The sequence below is a fragment of the Ictidomys tridecemlineatus genome, chromosome 16, assembly GCF_052094955.1.
Source record: "Ictidomys tridecemlineatus isolate mIctTri1 chromosome 16, mIctTri1.hap1, whole genome shotgun sequence".
NCBI classification, from domain to species: domain Eukaryota; kingdom Metazoa; phylum Chordata; class Mammalia; order Rodentia; family Sciuridae; genus Ictidomys; species Ictidomys tridecemlineatus.
In genome coordinates, this window is record NC_135492.1 from 22,424,994 (window position 1) to 22,442,924 (window position 17,931).

General features: G+C 42.1%; 1 long non-coding RNA gene and 1 pseudogene across 1 annotated transcript in view; both read right to left on the minus strand.

Moving 5' to 3' along the window:
* Positions 1–1,112: 1,112 nt before the first annotated feature.
* LOC144371252 (olfactory receptor 6E1-like) lies at positions 1,113–2,908 on the minus strand (annotated as a pseudogene).
* Positions 2,909–3,188: 280 nt separating this feature from the next.
* The window catches only part of LOC144371359 (uncharacterized), a 1,013,058-nt gene continuing 998,315 nt past the window's right edge, over positions 3,189–17,931 (minus strand). Inside the window, exons 2-3 of the long non-coding RNA XR_013431429.1 lie at positions 5,807–5,873; positions 3,189–3,405 (exon numbers count right to left, since the gene is read on the minus strand). This is a non-coding gene — a long non-coding RNA (uncharacterized LOC144371359). The remainder of the gene's footprint in view (positions 3,406–5,806; positions 5,874–17,931) is intronic.

Here is a 17,931-nt window from a genome sequence, read left to right on the forward strand (position 1 = left end):
GAAGGAAGAGAGGAAGGACGAAGGAGGAGAGAGGAGGAGGAGGAGTGAGGAGGAGGAGGGAAGATGGAGTAGAGATGATGATGTTGAATATGATGAGGAGAAAAAGAGAAGGAGGAATTGGAGGAGAAAGAGAGGAGAAGGAGGAGGGGATGCACAAGGAGGAGGAAGAGGAGAAGAAGGAGAAGGAGGATCAGAAGATGAGGAGGTGGAGGAAGAGAAGAGAAAATAGGAGGAGGAGGAGATGGAGGAGGAGAAGGTTGAGGAGGAGGATAACAAGGAAAAGAAAGAGGAGAGTAGAAGCAGAAGGAGTAGGAGGAGAAGGAGCAGGAGGAGATGGAGGAGTAGGAAGAGGTGAGATATTTGGAGAAGGAGGTAAAGGAGCAGCAGGAGGAGGAGATGATGTAGGAGGAGAAGAAGGGGGAGGAGAAGGAGGATCAGGAGATGAGGAGGTGGAGGAAAAGGAAAGAGATGATGATGAGGAGAAGATGGAGGGGAAAAAGGTTGAGGAGGAGGATAACAAGAAAAAAGAAGAGGAGAAGTAGAAGCAGGAGGAGTAGGAAGAGAAGGAGCAAGAGGAGATGGAGGAGGAGGAAGAGGTGAGATATTCGGAGGAGGAAGTGAAGGAGCAGCAGGAGGAGGAGATGATGTAGGAGGAGGAGGACGAGGAGATGGAGGAGGAGAAGGGGGAGATGGAGGAGGAGGAGGAGGAGAAAGCAGAAGGAGAAGAGATGAAGATGATGATGAGGAGAAGAATGAGAAGAGGGAAGAGGGGAGGAGAAGGAGGAGGAGGAGGAGGAGGAGGAGGTAGAGAAGGAAGAAAAAAGATGGAGGAGGAGGAGAGAACGAGGCATATTAGCATGGCATGTTACAATCAATGAAGCATTACTTAATTTTGTCCATGGGTCACTCAGATTTCCTGAGTTCCACTGGTGTAGGATTCTGCTTAAAGACCACCCACCTCCATGAATGTAGCATGTCCCCTTTGGCTCTTCTTCATCATGACAGTGCCTAGACTTTCTCATCTTTGATGACCTTGATAGCTTTTAGGAGCACTGGTCAGTTATGCTATAGGATCTCCCTCTACTGGAATTTGTCTAAAGTTTTTCTAATTATCATCCTGGGGTCACTGGTTTCTGGTAGAAGATGATAAAAGTTAAAGAGAAATTTGTATCACACCATGGCAAGGGCACATGTCAACATGACCTGTCACTATTGACCTTGACCTTGATCAGCTGGACAAAAAAGGGTTTGTAAATTTTCTCCACTTTAAAGTTACCAGCATCAAATTTTTTTTTGGGGGGGGTACTGAAGATTAAACTCAGTGCATTCAACCACTGAGCCCCATTCCCAGGCCTATTTTGTATTTTAAAACAGGACCTCACTGAGTTGCTTAGCACCTCACTTTTGCTTGTAATATCCAAGCCTCATCCTTCCAAGTCATTGGGATTACAGCAGAGCAACAGCAGGTTTTTTTTTTTATGTTTCTTTCTTTCTTTCTTTTTTTCTTTTCTTTCTTTATTTTTATAATTTTATTTATCTATTTGTTTCTTTTTTGTGCTTAGTGATTTGAACCTTCATGCCAGGAGAGCTCTAAGTCACATTCCCAGCCCCCCAGCAGATATTTGAACTAATATTTTTTTTCTTCACTCTAGTAAAATGGTCTTCATGTTCATTGAAAAATAAAATAAAATGAAACCAAAATAAATAGAGCTTCTTCTTTTCCTCCTCCTCCTCCTCCTCCTCCTCCTCCTCCTCCTCCTCCTCCTCCTCCTCCTCCTCCTCTTCCTCCTTGTTTTTTGAGACAATGCCTTGCTGAATTGCTTATGGTCTTACTAAGTTACTAAGGCTGGCCTCAACTTTGCTATCCTCCAGCCTCAGTCTCCCCATCCACTGGGATAACAGGTGTGTGCCACTGTGCTGTGTTTAGTAGCAGAGCATTGGAAAGCTTTCCCTCTGAATATCTGAGAAGAAAGCACTCTCCCCCTGAGAAGCACATCCCTGCTGGCTTTCTGGACCAGATCATTCCTGAAGCAGTATATGAAGGGATTCAGCAGGCGTGACACTATGGTGTTGAAAAAAGCCACTCTTTTGTTGATTGTCAGGTGCCCAGTTGGAATGGGCTTCAGGTACATGATTATGAAGCTCCCATAGCTGAGTGAAACCACCAGCGTGTGGGAGGAGCAAATAGAGAAGAACTTGCTGCGGCCCCCAGATACGGGCAGGTGCAGAACAGTGTGAATGATGCAGCAGTATGACAAAACCATCACAAGCACAGAGCTTACCAGGGTGCATATGGCCACCAGGAAGCTGACCAGCTGCAGAATCCTGGTGTCATCACACACAAGCTCCAGCAAGGGGGTGCTGTCATAAAAGAAGTGGTTGAGGATGCGGGGACAGCAGAAGTGCAGTAAGAACATCCAGGCACACAGCACCCCAAGGACCAAGACACTGGTGACCCAATAGGCCAGAACCAGCCAGCTGCACACCCGGGGCTTCATGAGAGTGGAATACTGCAGCAGGAGGCAGATGGCCAGGTACCGGTCACCAGACATAACAGCCTGTAGCAAGGACTCCACTGTGCCCAAGATGAAGTAGAGCCTTGTTTGCATAAAGCACCTGGCACGGGCAATGGTCCTGTGACCAGAGAGAAGGTGGGCCAGCATCTGTGGGGTGACCCTGGACGTAAACCCCACCTCCAGCAGGGAGAAATGGCGCAGCAAATAGTACATAGGAGTGTGCAGGTGGCGGTCTGCCAAGGTCAGGGTGATAATAAGCAGGTTGCCCAGGAGTGTTAGCATGTAATGACCAGGAGCACCGTGAAGAAAAGGAGCTGGAGCCCTCACACATCTGTGACCCCTAAAAGCTCCAAATCCAGCACAGCAGTGAGGATGGGTTCATGAGGTGCCATTGCCCAGGCACCAGGCTGGGGGTGGCTGCTCTCCTAGCCTGGTCACTGTCCTTGCTCCTGGCCTATCTTTAGTCTCTTGGTCTATGTGGCTTTTTGGAAATGCAGAGACAGTCAGTGCCTATCCTGCTGCTCTGTGGAGACGAGACAAGTGACATTTATTACATTGCTGGTCATGGTGTGGACACCACAGTAACGCTGGCTTATGTAGCCCACAATGACATCACTTCAGGAAGTAATACTTACATTCATCACGAGACTTAGCACCTGCTTCCTCCAAAAACACTGCTCTCTGATGAGTAAAAACTGGGTGTGGTGCACACCTGTCATGCCAGGGACTCAGGAGGCTGAGGCAGGAGGTTCACCAGTTCAAAGTCAGCCTCAGCAAAAGCAAGGCAGTAAGCAACTCAGTGAGACCCTGTTTCTAAAGAAAATACATAATAAGGTTGGGGATAGGGTTCAGTCGTTGAGTGCTCCTGAATTCAATCCACAGCAACCCCCTGCAAAAAGAAAAAAAAAAAAACAACAACCACAAAAATAAGAGAAATATAATGTGGGACACAAACAGGAGACACATATATACTTGAGCACTGTGTAGTAGTCACAGTAAAAAAAAACAAAACAAAACAGGAAAGCCAGGGTCTAGAGCAAACCACTTTCATCCCAGGAACTTGGGAGGCTGAGGCAGGAGGATCACAAGTTTAAGGCCAGTCTCAGCAACCTAGCGAGACCCTGTCTCATAATAAAAATAAATTCATAAATAAATAAATAAAAATATTCAGAGGTGTAGCTCTGAAGGGCCTGGCTGCCTGCTTCCCGGTCTTGTGGCTACACATGTGCCTGGGAAGGCTCCTGGTGATCAGCCAGGAGGAGGTGCTGTGGCCAGTGAAGGAAGAGGTGGACCACCTCCAGGATAGGTCCAGGACTCTCCCGCCCTCGTGGACAGCTTGTGCTTCCCTTACAGACTCTGGGGTGGGTGTACACGTGAACTCACTCCACCCTAAGTCCTTTATCTTGATTGGCTCCTGTGCAGTATATAAGCTGTGTTTACTTCCTGAATAAATGAGATCCTGCTTTGACTCATCTCCCTGGCGCGTCTTATTGTCCTCCAGCGAGGGAGGGCTGGGTGCAGGCCACCAGTCGACCTTTACCTTTGGCTTGTCTTGGTCGGGGCGTGCTTTCCCACTTCTCTCGCAAGTCAGGAGGAGATAGGGGACTAAAAACCCCAACATCTGGTGCCCGAACAGGGACACCGAACCCGGACACCAAACCCGGACGCCAAGGAAGTATCGGCGATCCAAGCCAAGGGAGTTACAAGGTAAGGTTTTCCCTGGAAAAGATGGGGCAATCTTATACTAAGTACAACGACCCTGGCTGGGAAGCCATTGTTAAGGAGCCTCTTGGGTCACAGCGAGTCAGTCCTTTCACTGCCCAGGAGGAGAAAGATTTAAAAGCTCCCTCTTACAATGGCCTCCTAGATCTTTTTGATCCCTGGCCTGGTCCTCTGGGTTCCACACCAAGTTCCTCTGTCCCGGAACACATGATAGAGAGATGGGATGGGGAGTGGCCTCTGCCATGTTATCACCCCTCCCACCACGGAAATTCTCCACCCTCTTGTGGAACCCTGGAAAATCCGGGGAAGCTGCCATCTTGTATGGCTTTCCTGGTAAATGCTTATCTTGGGGGCCATAGAATGGCCTTATGGTATCCCTGGGAGGCCCAAGACTTGAAAGAACTCAAAAAGGCCATCTCCAAGTATGGACCTAATTCATCCTGGGCCAAAACCCTCCTCTAGGGTCTGGCCCACCAACAGTGTACCACCCAAGACTGGAAAAACTTAACTAAGGCCGTGTTTCCTGGTTTCCTGTACCTGAAGTGGTGAGCTTTATTTAATGAGGAGTGCCACATTCAGGCTTAGAGGAATCAGGCTGTTAACCCCCCGGTTCTTGTAACTTATGGGATACCATCGGGGTCCAGTGGTCAATTTTCCACAGGCCTTCAGCAGGCTGCTATCCCTGCCCCTACTAGGAGCAGGTATGGGCTTTGGGGCTGGTGGAATGGAAGAAGTTGGAAGAAGGCCACTCAGAGCCCCTGATAGCAGGAGTTACTCAGAGGGCTACTGAGGATCTTGCCACCTTCATTGAGAGTATGAAAAAGACCTTCCAAAGGTAATTCCCCCCAGGACCCCTTCGGGACCAATTTGTCAAGATGCTGGTCTGGGAGGTGATGACTACAGACCACAAGCTAGCCTTTGCAGGGATGAAGGACAGATCTATGGAGAGGTGGATAGTTGCCACTAAGGATGTTGGTACTCAGGCCCACCAATCATAGTCGTTGGTTGCGGCCTTGCATGCCCAAACGACTTTGCTTGCTGAGGCTCTTACTACAGCACTTCCCTCTTCCAGTGGTGCCGGGAGAGAGGTTTGTTATGGATGTTGTCAACAGGGCCACGTCAAGAGAGAGTGCCTTACAGGACAAATAAGACCCGGTGCCCTGCAGGGACGTCCCTCAGATTGGACCAAGGGGCAAACTCCACCTTAGATGCCTTGCCCCCGTGTACAAAGGGATTCCATTGGCGGAGGGATTGTAAGTCCAAATTTGATATTGAGGAGAAGCCTTTAAACTACTAACGGGGTGCCCTCCAGCCCTGTCACCCAAAGGAGGCACTTCACCTACTGGCCTGCCTAGGGTCCACTGGAAACTCTCCATAATCCCGGGAATTAGGCCCAAAATGGACATCTTCATAGTAGATAAAATGTTCCGCTGCTTGATTGACACTGGAGCGGACCAGACAGTATTAAGGAAGAAGGAGGTTCCCCCACTATGGAAGCTGATTCCCAGACCTCAGTTATTGGGGGTGGGGGGCAATACAAGGTCTGGAAAAACCAAGGATTGGCTTACATGGAAGGATGCAGATGGGAGTCAGGGAGGGGTATGTCCTCTGGTGGTGTCTGGCCTGACAGCTGATCTGAAGGGACAGGATATTTTGGGGGAAGCTGAGATGATCATCACCACAGATCATAAATGGAAATATGATGATATCCTAGAGGAAGAGGAGTCCCAACAACAGTTTGGACCATCGGGTCCCCTTAGCGATGACTGGGGAAATCCACTTTATGAGACATCGAGGCGGAACACTCTTGCACCCCCGTGTGAGTCCTCACCCCCAATTCTAGAGGCCACTGTTCCTACTGTCCCCGACATTCAATGGCTTCCGGGCCCTCCAGTGTGGGTGGCACAGTGGCCGCTTCCCCTAGATAAACTACAAAAGTTAAAGGCAATAATATCAGAACAACTGATCCCAGGGCATATTAGGCCCTCTCTGGGCCCTTGGAATAGTCCTGAATTTGTCATACAAAGGGCCACAGGGAAATGGAGAATGTTACAGGACCTAAGAAAGGTTAATTAGTGGATGATTGCTGGTGGTACCCCCTTGCGAGGGCTACCCTGGATCCCCTCCATCCCTCGGGATTTGGCTCTCATTGTGACTAATATCAAGGATTGCTTCTTTTCTATTTCCTTTGATCCTCAGGACTGTGAGAAGTTCGCCTTCTCTGTTCCCTCTGTTGACTTCCAGGGGCCAGACCAAAGATATGTGTGGGTGGTTTTACCCCAGGGCATGACTAACTGTCCAGCCTTTTGTCACCATTATGTTTTACAAGTCCTGCAACCTTTTTGGACGTGATCGAACACGATTCTATGTGTTCACATGGATATGACATAATTATTGGAACAGAGGATGCTAAAGCGTTGGGCTCCACCTATAAGGAACTCTGGGCTCTCTTACAGAAGGGAGGATTATATTTATCTAATGACAAGGTCCAGACTTTACCCCCTTTTAAAATTCTAGAGGCTGAACTTAAGTTGGACTCTGTCCCATTGGTGGAATGACAGAAACTGTTGGGCAAACTCAACTGGTTAAGGCCCTGGCTTCACCAGCCTACAGAAGACCTGCTTCCACTTTTTGACTCTTTAAGAGATAAAGTCCGATTAAAGACCCAACATGGCGGCGGGTGGGGAGACAGCACTTTCAGTACCTCCTTGATAATGGGGTCAGAGAGACGCATTAATACGCTTAGATTCTACCTGCTGAGAAACTTCTAGCAAAATTCCGCTGAAGTGAGATCTGTCGGGAATTAGTAGGATTATTGGAAGTAACAGTTTGCCCAAGACGAGTGAATCTCCACCATGTGGCACGGAGGTCCAATCCTGCCAGCCACCTCTGCTGCACAGTGACCAGCCGCTGCTGCACGGTGACTGGATGCTGCTGTGCAGTAACCAGCTTCCAAGGCGGCTCAGCAGGTGCGGCGCAGGGACCCTATGAAGAGGTCTCTAACCAAGGCTTCATGAAATAGCGAACCAGGAACCAACCAAGATTGGGTCAGACAAGAGACAGGCCATTCCCACCCCTCTCTTTGGACACTCTGACAAGAAGCCTGGAGCCCACCATAGCAGAGAGGTGATGTCACCAGAGTTCAGCTGATGAGATTCCTTCCCTGTGGAATCTGCTTTAGCAAGTGTGTGACTCCCACCCCCACGAGATACAAACAGCCAGGAAACCTCAAAAATCTCTTCATGGGCGTGTCTGTAGGGGCCGAGGGAAGTAGAAAAAATTCTTGATTCCCAACTCTTCCTACCACCAGCGGCAACACCCAAGGTCTTAGCCACCAGTTTCCGGGGGCGTGCCCACCAAAGGGGTCCGGAAAAATTAAACTGCTGGTTCCCAGATTACCACTTCACAGCACTGGGGCTTGGATGAATGACAGAGAGAGTGCTTAGTCATTCGGTAAATAGGGCATGCAGTGGGGCTGCAAGTGTAACCAGATCCTTGGGGAACCGCCTCCGGTGAGCAGGACCTGGCTTGCTGGCAGGAGGAAGGGGGGGGAGGGCAGGAGAAGTGAAATGGCACTAAACTAACAAGATTGAGAGACTCCCAGGAGGAGCCTTACAGGGATTGCTGTCAGCACATAGAGGGCAGAAGTTTGGCTCGGAGGGCACAGCTCCGCCTACCGGAAGAGAAAAAAATGGATCTCTAAGACTTCACTTTTTATTTAATTTCTATTGTATTAGTTTTTTTTCTCCCCTTTTCCTTCTTTCTTTTCTTTTTCAAGTTATATTGTTTTTTCCATTCTCCTCTATTCTATCTCTCCTTCTTTCTTTTTAAGAGCACCTTCTTTCCCCTACCCCCCCAACTTTCATCCGAAGCATTACGTCTTCCATTACATGTAATTGTCTAAATGCAAATAGGTGAATGTTTCGAGGCTGTCTATAGGGCTCCTAAATACCTAGCTACTACCAACACCCTGATCCAATTGCCTGTTAGTATCCCCCTTCAGTAGAGCAATCTTCCAAAGTAGCCAAGACATACTAACCCTCATACCATCATAGCACCTATCCTAAATATAAAGTCCTAAGAACAGACAACAAATCACTATATGCATACAGAATCCAGAAGCCTTTTATGAGCTGAATGAATCACCTTTAAAGTACAATGAAGCCCTACATTTCTAGGCATAGTCTCCCACCACAAAGGAGAGACCACACAGATACACAAAACCAAAACAAATTTATAGGATAAAACAGAAACACAGCAGTTAAACAGAGTTGAAAAGTAACTTGAACAACATGAAAAAAAAATAGGGAAAAAAGGACTACAAACAATGCAGGACAACTTAAATCTACAGGGAACCAACAGGCATCAGAAAAATGGACAGAGAAAGAACTCAAGGCATACCTGACTCAGATGGAATGAAATCTTAGAGAAATCATTAGACAGCAAGTCGAAACAATGAAAAAATACTTTGAAAACAAATTGCATAAGCAAATTCAAATTGCAAAGAAGGAACTCTACCAGGAGATAGAGATTTCAAAAAAAAAAAATCAAACACTAATCCTAGAAATACAGGAAACCATAAACCAAATTAAAAACTCAAACAAGAATATTGCAAATAGACTAGATCAAATAGAAGTCAGAACATCAGATAATGAAGACAAAGTTTATCAACTCGAAAAGAATATAGTCAATGCAGAAAGAATGTTAAGAAATCACGAGCAATCTATCCAAGAAATATGGGATGTCATAAAAAAACAAACTTGAGAGTCATTGGGATAGAAGAAGGCATAGAGGTTCAAACCAAAGGAATGAAGAATCTGTTAAATGAATTAATCTTAGAAAACTTCCCAGAAATGAAAGATGGAATGGATTGCCAAATCCTGGAGGCCAAAAGGACCCCAAACATACAAAACTGTAATAAACCAACTCCAAGACACATAATTATGAAGATATCCAACATACAGAACAAGAAGAGAATATTAAAAGCTATGAGAGAAAGGAGGCAGATTACATTCAGGGGAAAACCAATTAGGTTAACGGCTGATTTTTCATCAAAGATTTTGAAAGCAAGAAGATCCTGGAGCAATGTATTTCAAAAGCTGAAAAATAATGGATTCCAACCAAGAATATTGTATCCAGCAAAATTAAGCTTCAGATTTGACAATGAAATTAAAATATTTCACGATAAACAAAAGTTAAAAGAATTCACAGCCAGATAACCAGCACTGCAAGGCACTACACCAAGAGGAATTGAAAAACAGCACCCAAAACTAACAGTGGGAGGTATCTCAGTAAAGGGGGAGAAAAATAACCAAAGAGGAAAAACTAGCCAAATTAAAATAAATAAATAAATAAGCATGACTGGAAGTACAAACCATATATCAATAGTAACTCTAAACGTCAATGGCTTAAATTCACCAATCAAGAGTCATAGGCTAGTAACCTGGATTTAAAAAAAAAACAGATCCAACAATATGCTGCCTTCAGGAGACTCATATGATAGGAAAAGACATACACACGCTGAAGGTGAAAGGTTGGGAAAAATCATACAACTCACATGGTCCTCGGAAGAAAGCAGGAGTGGCCATACTCATATCAAATAAAATCAACTTCAAACCTAAGTTAATCAAAAGGGATAAAGAAGGACACTATATACTGTTAAAAGGACCCATCCACCGACAAGGCATAACAATTATCAATATGTATGCACCAAACAATGGTGCTGCAACGTTCATAAAACAAACTCTCCTCAAGTTCAAGAGTCAAATAGACCACAACACAATAATTATGGGTGACTTCAACACACCGCTGTCTCCATTGGACAGATCCTCCTGACAAAAGCTGAATAAAGAAACTGTAGAACTCAATGTCACAATCAATAACCTAGACTTAACTGACATATATAGAATATATCAACCATCATCAAGTGGATACACATTCTTCTCAACAGCACATGGATCTTACTCAAAGATAGATCATATATTATGCCATAGAACAACCCTTAGTAAATGTAAAGGTGTGTAGATAATACCATGCATCTTATCTGATCATAATGAAATGAAACTGGAAATCAATGATTAAAAAAAAAAAGGAAGGAAAAATCCTGCATCACCTGGAAAATGAACAATATGTTACTGAATGATCAATGGGTTACCGAAGAAATAAAGGAGGAAACAAAAAAATTCTTAGAGATAAATGAAAATACAGACACAACATATCGGAACCTATGGGACACAATGAAAGCAGTTTTAAGAGGAAAATTCATCACCTGGAGGTTATTCCTCAAAAAAAAAAAAAAAAAAAAAAAAAAAAAAAAAAAACAACAAATAAATGAACTCACACTTCATCTCAACACCCTAGAAAAGGAAAAGCAAAAAAAAACAGCAAATGTAGTAGAACACAAGAATTAATTAAAATCAGAGCAAAAAGCAACAAAATTAAAACAAAAAAAATTTAAAAACTTGATACAACTAAAAGATGGCTCTTCAAAAAAATAAATAAGATCAACAGACCATTAGCCATGCTAAAGAAGAGAAGAAGAGAAAGAATTCAAATTACTAACATACGGGATGAAAAAGGCAATATCACAACGGACACTACAGAAATACAGAACATAATAAGAAAGTATTTTGAAAAGCTATATTCCAATAAAATAGAACATAGTGAAGATATCAATAAACTTCTTAAGTCATATGATCTGCCCAGACAGAGTCAGGAGGATACATGCAATTAAACGGACCAATTACAAAGGAGGAAATAGAAAAAGCCATCAAAAGACTACCAACCAAAAAAAGCCCAGGAACAGATGGGTATACAGCCGAGTTTTACAAAACCGTCAAAGAATAATTAATACCAATACTTTTGAAGCTATTTCAAGAAATAGAAAAATAAGGAGCTCTTCCAAATTCATTCTATGAGGCCAACATCACCCTGATACTGAAACCAGACAAAGACATTTCAAAGAAAAAAAACTACAGACCAATATCTCTAATAAACTTAGATGCAAAAATCCTCAACAAAATCCTGGCGAACCAGATAAAAAAGTATCTCAAAAAAATTGTGCATCATGATCAAGTAGGATTCATCCCCATGATGCAAGGCTGGTTTAATAAATGGAAATCAATAAATGTTATTCACCACATCAATAGACTTAAAGATAAGAACCACATGATCATCTTGATGGATGCAGAAAAAGCATTCAACAAAGTACAGCATCCCTTTATGTTCAAAACACTAGAAAACAGGAATGTACCTCAACATTGTAAAAGCTATCTATGCTAAGCCTCAGGCTAGCATCATCCTGACTGGAGAAAAACAGAAGGCATTCCCTCTAAAATCTGGAACAAGACAGGGATGCCCTCTATCACCACTTCTATTGAATTTAGTTCTTGAAATACTAGCCAGAGCAATTAGACTGACAAAAGAAATTAAAGGCATAAAAATAGGAAAAGAAGAACTTAAATTATCACTATTTGTGGATGATAGGATCCTATATCTAACAGACACAAAAGGGTGTAGAAAGAAACCACTAGAGCTTATAAATTAATTCAGCAAAGTGGCAGGAGATAAAATCAACACGCATATATCAAAGGCATCCCTGTATATCAGCAACAAATCTTCTGAAATGCAAATGAGGAAAACCACTTCATTCACAATATCCTCAAAAAAATAAAATACCTGGGAATCAACCTAACAAAAGAGGTGAAAGATTTATACAATGAAAACTAGAGAACCCTAAAGAGAGAAATAGAAGATCGTAGAAGATTGAAAAATATACCCTGTTCATGGATAGGCAGAACTAACATCATCAAGATGGCGATACTACCAAAAGTTCTCTAAAGTTTAATGCAATGCCAATCAAAATCCATATGGCATTTCTTGTAGAAATAGATAAAGAAATCATATAATTCATATGGAAAAATAAAAGACCCAGAATAGCAAAAGAAACTCTAAGCAGGAAGTGTGAATCAGGTGGTATAGCGATACCAGATTTAAACTATAGTACAGAGCAATAGTAACAAAAACAGCATGATACTGGTACCAAAACAGGCGGGTGGACCAATGGTACAGAATAGAGGATACAGAGACTAATAAACAAAGTTACAACTATCTTATATTTGATAAAGGGGCTAATGGCTGCAATGGAGGAAGGATAACATCTTCAACAAATGGTGCTGGGAAAACTGGAAATCCATATGCAACAAAATGAAACTGAATCCCTTTCTCTCGCCAAGCACAAAAGTTAACTCAAAGTGGATCAAGGAGCTTGATATCAAATCAGAGACTCTGCGTCTGCTAGAAGAAAAAGTTGGCTCCAATCTACATATTGTGCGGTCAAGCTCCAAATTTCTTAATAGGACACTCATAGCACAAGAGTTAATAACAAGAATAAACAAATGGGACTTACTTAAACTAAAAAGTTTTTTTTCTCAGCAAGAGAAACAATAAGAGAGGTAAATAGGGAGCCTACATCCTGGGAACAAATTTTTACTCCTCACACTTCAGATAGAGCCCTGATATCCAGAGTATACAAAAAACTCAAAAAACTAAACAATAAGATAACAAATAACCAAATCAACATATGGGCCAAGGACCTGAACAGACACTTCTCAGAGGAGGACATAAAATCAATCAACAAATACATGAAAAAATGCTCATCATCTTTAGCAGTCTGAGAAATGCAAATCAACACCACCCTAAGATACCATCTCACTCCAGAAAGATTGGCAGACATTATGAAGTCAAACAACAACAAGTGCTGGCGAGGATGTGGGGAAAAGGGTACACTTGTACATTGCTGGTGGGAATGCATATTGGTGTGGCCAATTTGGAAAGCAGTATAGAGATTCCTTGGAAAGCTGGGAATGGAACCACCATTTGACCCAGCTATTCCCCTTTTTGGACTATTCCCTAAAGATCTTAAAAGAGCGTATTATAGGGATACTGCTACAATGATGTCCATAGCAGCATAATTCACAATAGCTAGACTGTGGAATCAACCCAGATGCCCTTCAATAGATGAATGGATAAAAAAATGTGGCATTTATACACAATGGAGTATTACTCTGCATTAAAAAAATGTCAAAATCATGGAATTTGCAGGGAAATGGATGGCACTAGAGCAGATTATGCTAAGTGAATCTAGCCAATTTCTAAAAAAGCAAATGCCAAATGTTATCTTTGATATAAGAAGAGCAACTAAGAAGAGAATAGGGAGGAAGAGCATGAGAAGATCACCATTAAACAGCAACAAGAACAGGGAGAGAAAAAGAAAGAGAAGAGTAATTGCATGGAAATGGAAGGAGACCCTCATGGTTATACGAAATTACATTCAAGAGAAAGTGAGGAAAAAGGGAAATAAACAAGGGGTAGAAATCAATTACAGTAGATGGGGTAGAGAGAGAAGATGGGAGGGGAAGGGGAGGGGAGGGGGGATAGTAGAGGATAGGAAAGGCAGCAGAATACAACAGACACTAGTATGGCAATATGTAAATCAGTGGATGTGTAACCTATGTGATTCTGCAATCTGTATATGGGGTAAAAAATGGGAGTTCATAACCCACTTGAATCAAAGTGTGACACATGATATGTCAAGAACTATGTAATGTTTTAAACGACCAACAATATTTTTTTAAAGGGAGGGAAGAACAAACTAATTCAAGTTAAAAGGCAAAAATAAACCCAAATGACTGAAAATGGAAATCATATCTGATTAACTATCATCTTTGAGTTCTGATAGGAATCAGCCAATTTTATGAGACTTTCAAATAAGAACACCAACACCTCTCAAATCATTCCATGCAATAGAGGAGGAGGGAACTTTTTCAAACTCATTCCATAAAGCTGGTATCACCCTGATACCAAAACCAGAAAAGACACACCAAGAAAAGCAACCTGAGATCAATAACCCTGATGAACTTAGATGCAAAAATTCTTAATAAAATTTTGGCAAAATGCCTACAAAATCATTTAAAAAATCTAGTGTCCTATGATCAAGAGGAATTCATCTAAAAAATGCAAGTTTGGTTCAACGTAATAGAAATCAGTAAATGTAATACATCACATCAATAGACTTAGAGACAAGAATCATACTTTCTCAATAGATGCAGAAAAACTTTGATAAAGCACAGCAAGCATTGATGTTCAAAATTCTAGAAGAACCAGGGATATAAGAAACATGTCTTGTAAAAGCTATATATGCTAAATCCAATGCCAACATCATCCTAAATGGAAAGATTGAAAGCATATTCTCTTGAAATACTGGTACAAGATAAGGATGCCTGTTTCAGTACTTCTTATTCAACATCATCTTGAAACTCTAGCCAGAGCAAGGGACAGAAGAAATAAATTAAAGGAACATGAAGAGAAAAAGAAGAACTCAAACTATCCTTATTTGCTGATCACATGATTCTATATTTAGAGAAACCAAAAATCTCCACTAGAAAACTTCTAGAACTCACAAATGAATTTAGCAAAGTAGCGGGATGTAAAATCAACACCTATAATTCAATTGCATTCCTATACATCAGTGATGAATTGACTGAAAAAGAAATTAGGAAAACTACCCCATTCACAGTAGCCTCAAAAATATATATATATTTGGGAATCAATCAAAAGAGATAAAAGACTTTAACAAGAAAACACAGAAACACAATTTTATTCTTTAGAAAGAATAAAATTGAAGAATACCTCAGGAGATGGAAAGATCTTCCTTGATCTTAGAGAGGCAGAATTAACATTGTCAAAATGGCCATACTACCACAAGTGCTACACGATTGAATAGAGTTCCTATTAAAATCCCAGTAACATTTTCCATAGAAATAGAAATAATCAGTCATGACATTCATTTGGAAAACACAAGAGGCCCAGCATACAAAAACCAATCCTTAGCAAGAAAAACAAAGCAGGAAACATCACAATATCAGACCCTTAAGTTATACTACAGAGCTACAGTATCAAAAATGGCATGGTGTATGAGCACCAAGAAGACAGGTAGACCAATGGTAAGAACAGAAGACACAGAGACGAATCCACAGAAATACAGTGACCTCATACTAGACAAAGGTGCTGAAAACACACATTGGAGAAATGATAACCTCTCACAAAAATGGAGTGGGAAAAACTGGAAATCCACATGTAGCCACATGCAATTAAACCTTTGTCACTCAACCTGCACAAAACCCAACTCTAAGTGGATCAAGAACTTAAGCACTAGACCAGAGACCCAGAGACCCCAATCTACCTCATGTTTGCTTAGGAATCAACTTCCTCAATAAAACTCCTAAAGTGCAAAAAGTTCAATCAAGAGTAAATAAATGGCATGAAACCAAACTCAAAAGCTTTTTTACAGCAAGGGAAATGATCAAGAATGGGGGGGAGAGGATTTACAGAATAGGAGAACATCTTTGCCACCCACATCTCAGACAGAGCACTAACCTCCAGGATATAACTCAAAAAACTGAACACCACAAAAACAAATAATCCATCAAAGGGCAAAAAAAAAAAAAATGAGCAGACACTTCATAGAGAGAGAAATACCAATGGTCAACAAATATAAAAAAAAAATGTTCAATGTTTCTTGAGTTTTTTTTTTCTAGCAATTAGAAAAATGCAAACTAAAACTATACCGGGATTTCATCTCATGCAGGTCAGAATGGCAATTATAAAGAATACGAGTAACAAGAAGTGTTGGTGAGGATGTGGGGGAAAAGTTACACTCACCCATGACTGTGGGACTGCAAAGTGGTGCAACCACTCTGGAAATCACGGTGGAGATTGCTCAGGAAACTAGGAATGGAACCACCACGTGGATTTGAAATCAGCGTACTATAGTGATGCAGGAACATCAATGTTAACACAAGCTCAACTCACAATTGCTCACTGTGGAACCAACACAGGTGTCCTTCACCAGATGAATGGGTGAAAAATATGTGCTAAATACACACCATGGAATATACCTGAACAAAGAGGAGTGATACGCATTGCCAGTCAGTGGATGGAATGGGGGACTGTCATGCTAATGGGAGTTATTCAAACTCCTCAAACTAAAGAACCAATTCTTTCTCTAGTATGTGGATGCTATCTCACAATAAGTGGTGGGTAGGAAAGAATGGAAGTACATTGGATTTGTCAAAGGGGAATGATGGAAAGGGAGAGGCAATCTGAATATAGAAGACAGTAGAATGAAATGGACTTTACTTTTCTATGTGCACATAAATAAATGACCCCCACAAAAAATTTGTGAAATTCAAAAGATAACTCTTATTTTGTAGTGTTTGATGTCAGTTCTTGGTTTGGTGCCCTGTGTCACAGGCTGACTCATGTACTCTTAAACTTTCTACATTCAAGTCCTAACTCTCAGACCTTGATACTGAGGTAACATTGGAAGGCAGAACCTTTACCAATATAGTTATGGTACATTCACACAAGTTCACATGGCTCTGTCCTAAAAAGGTGTGACTCACATCCTTATAAGATTTGGATTTAGACAATGCTCAGAAGGGAGACCAGAAAAGGATACAACCTCAGGTGGCCATCTGCAAGTCAAAAAGAGAGGACACAGGAGGAAGCAAATCTAAGAAACATTCATCATGGATTTCCAACCTTTTCAGCAATCAGTCTGTGGTATACTGATCTGATAGCTGTAGCAATCCAGTACACACAGTAATGCTAAATTTGTAAAATGGAGGATGGATTTCTCCTTCCCAGGTGGAGGATATTTAGGAAATTCCTCTGTTGTTTTGGTAAATTTTATGTAAATATAAAAGTATTCCTAAATAACCATTTTATATTAAATACCTGAATGAATCAAGGTTGGGTGGTGCATAACTGTTATTCCAGCAGCTTGGGAGACTGAGGCAGGAGGATCATAAGTTGGAGGCCAGCCTCAGCAACTTAGTGAGGCCCTAGGCAACTCAGTGAGGCCCTGTCTCTAAATAAAAATGCAAAGGGCTGCGACTGGGGCTCAGAGATTAAGCACCCCTGGGTTCCATACTAATGCCAAAAAAAAAAAAAAAACAAGAGAAAACCAACCAACTAACAACTGGAATGAACACCCTGCAGCCAAAATATCCCCTCCTCACTTTTTTTTTAATTTCAAGTTTCTTTTAATGGATCAAGGACCTGGGAATAAAACCAGAGACCCTGCATCTAATAAGAAAAAGTAGGCCCTAATCTCCAACATGTGGGATGAGGCTCCAACTTAGTTAATTCTATAGTATCCCTTGAAAATGCTGGTAGGATTTCCCCTTCCTCTACTGTTTTCTTTTTGCTTTCCATAGTACAAAGTCTAATCTGGGACAGAAAAGATCCATTCTTTATAGGAGATATTAGGGCACATACAGGATTGCCTGCAGCCCTCAGTTTGGGCAATGATTTAGCAGATAAAACTACACATGACATACATATTTTCTCTACACTAGAAGGAGCTACAAATTGGCTCCTCTGCGGTGATGCTCATTGGGGAACTTTTTTTGGCTCTGCCCACACGACCCAGCCAATCGGCCTCAAAAGCAGGAGAAATAGGGGAGGTTGAGAGGCTTGTGGGAAGCCGTTGGTGGCAGTTGGGCTCTGAGAGTTTTTCCTGAGGAGCTGTGTGGTGTGGTGTCTGTGTGTTCTAAAAGTAAAGTTCATTTCTTTTGACAAGTGGCTCCTGAATTGTGCCCAGCCAGACTGTGGCATTGAGGCTTGACAG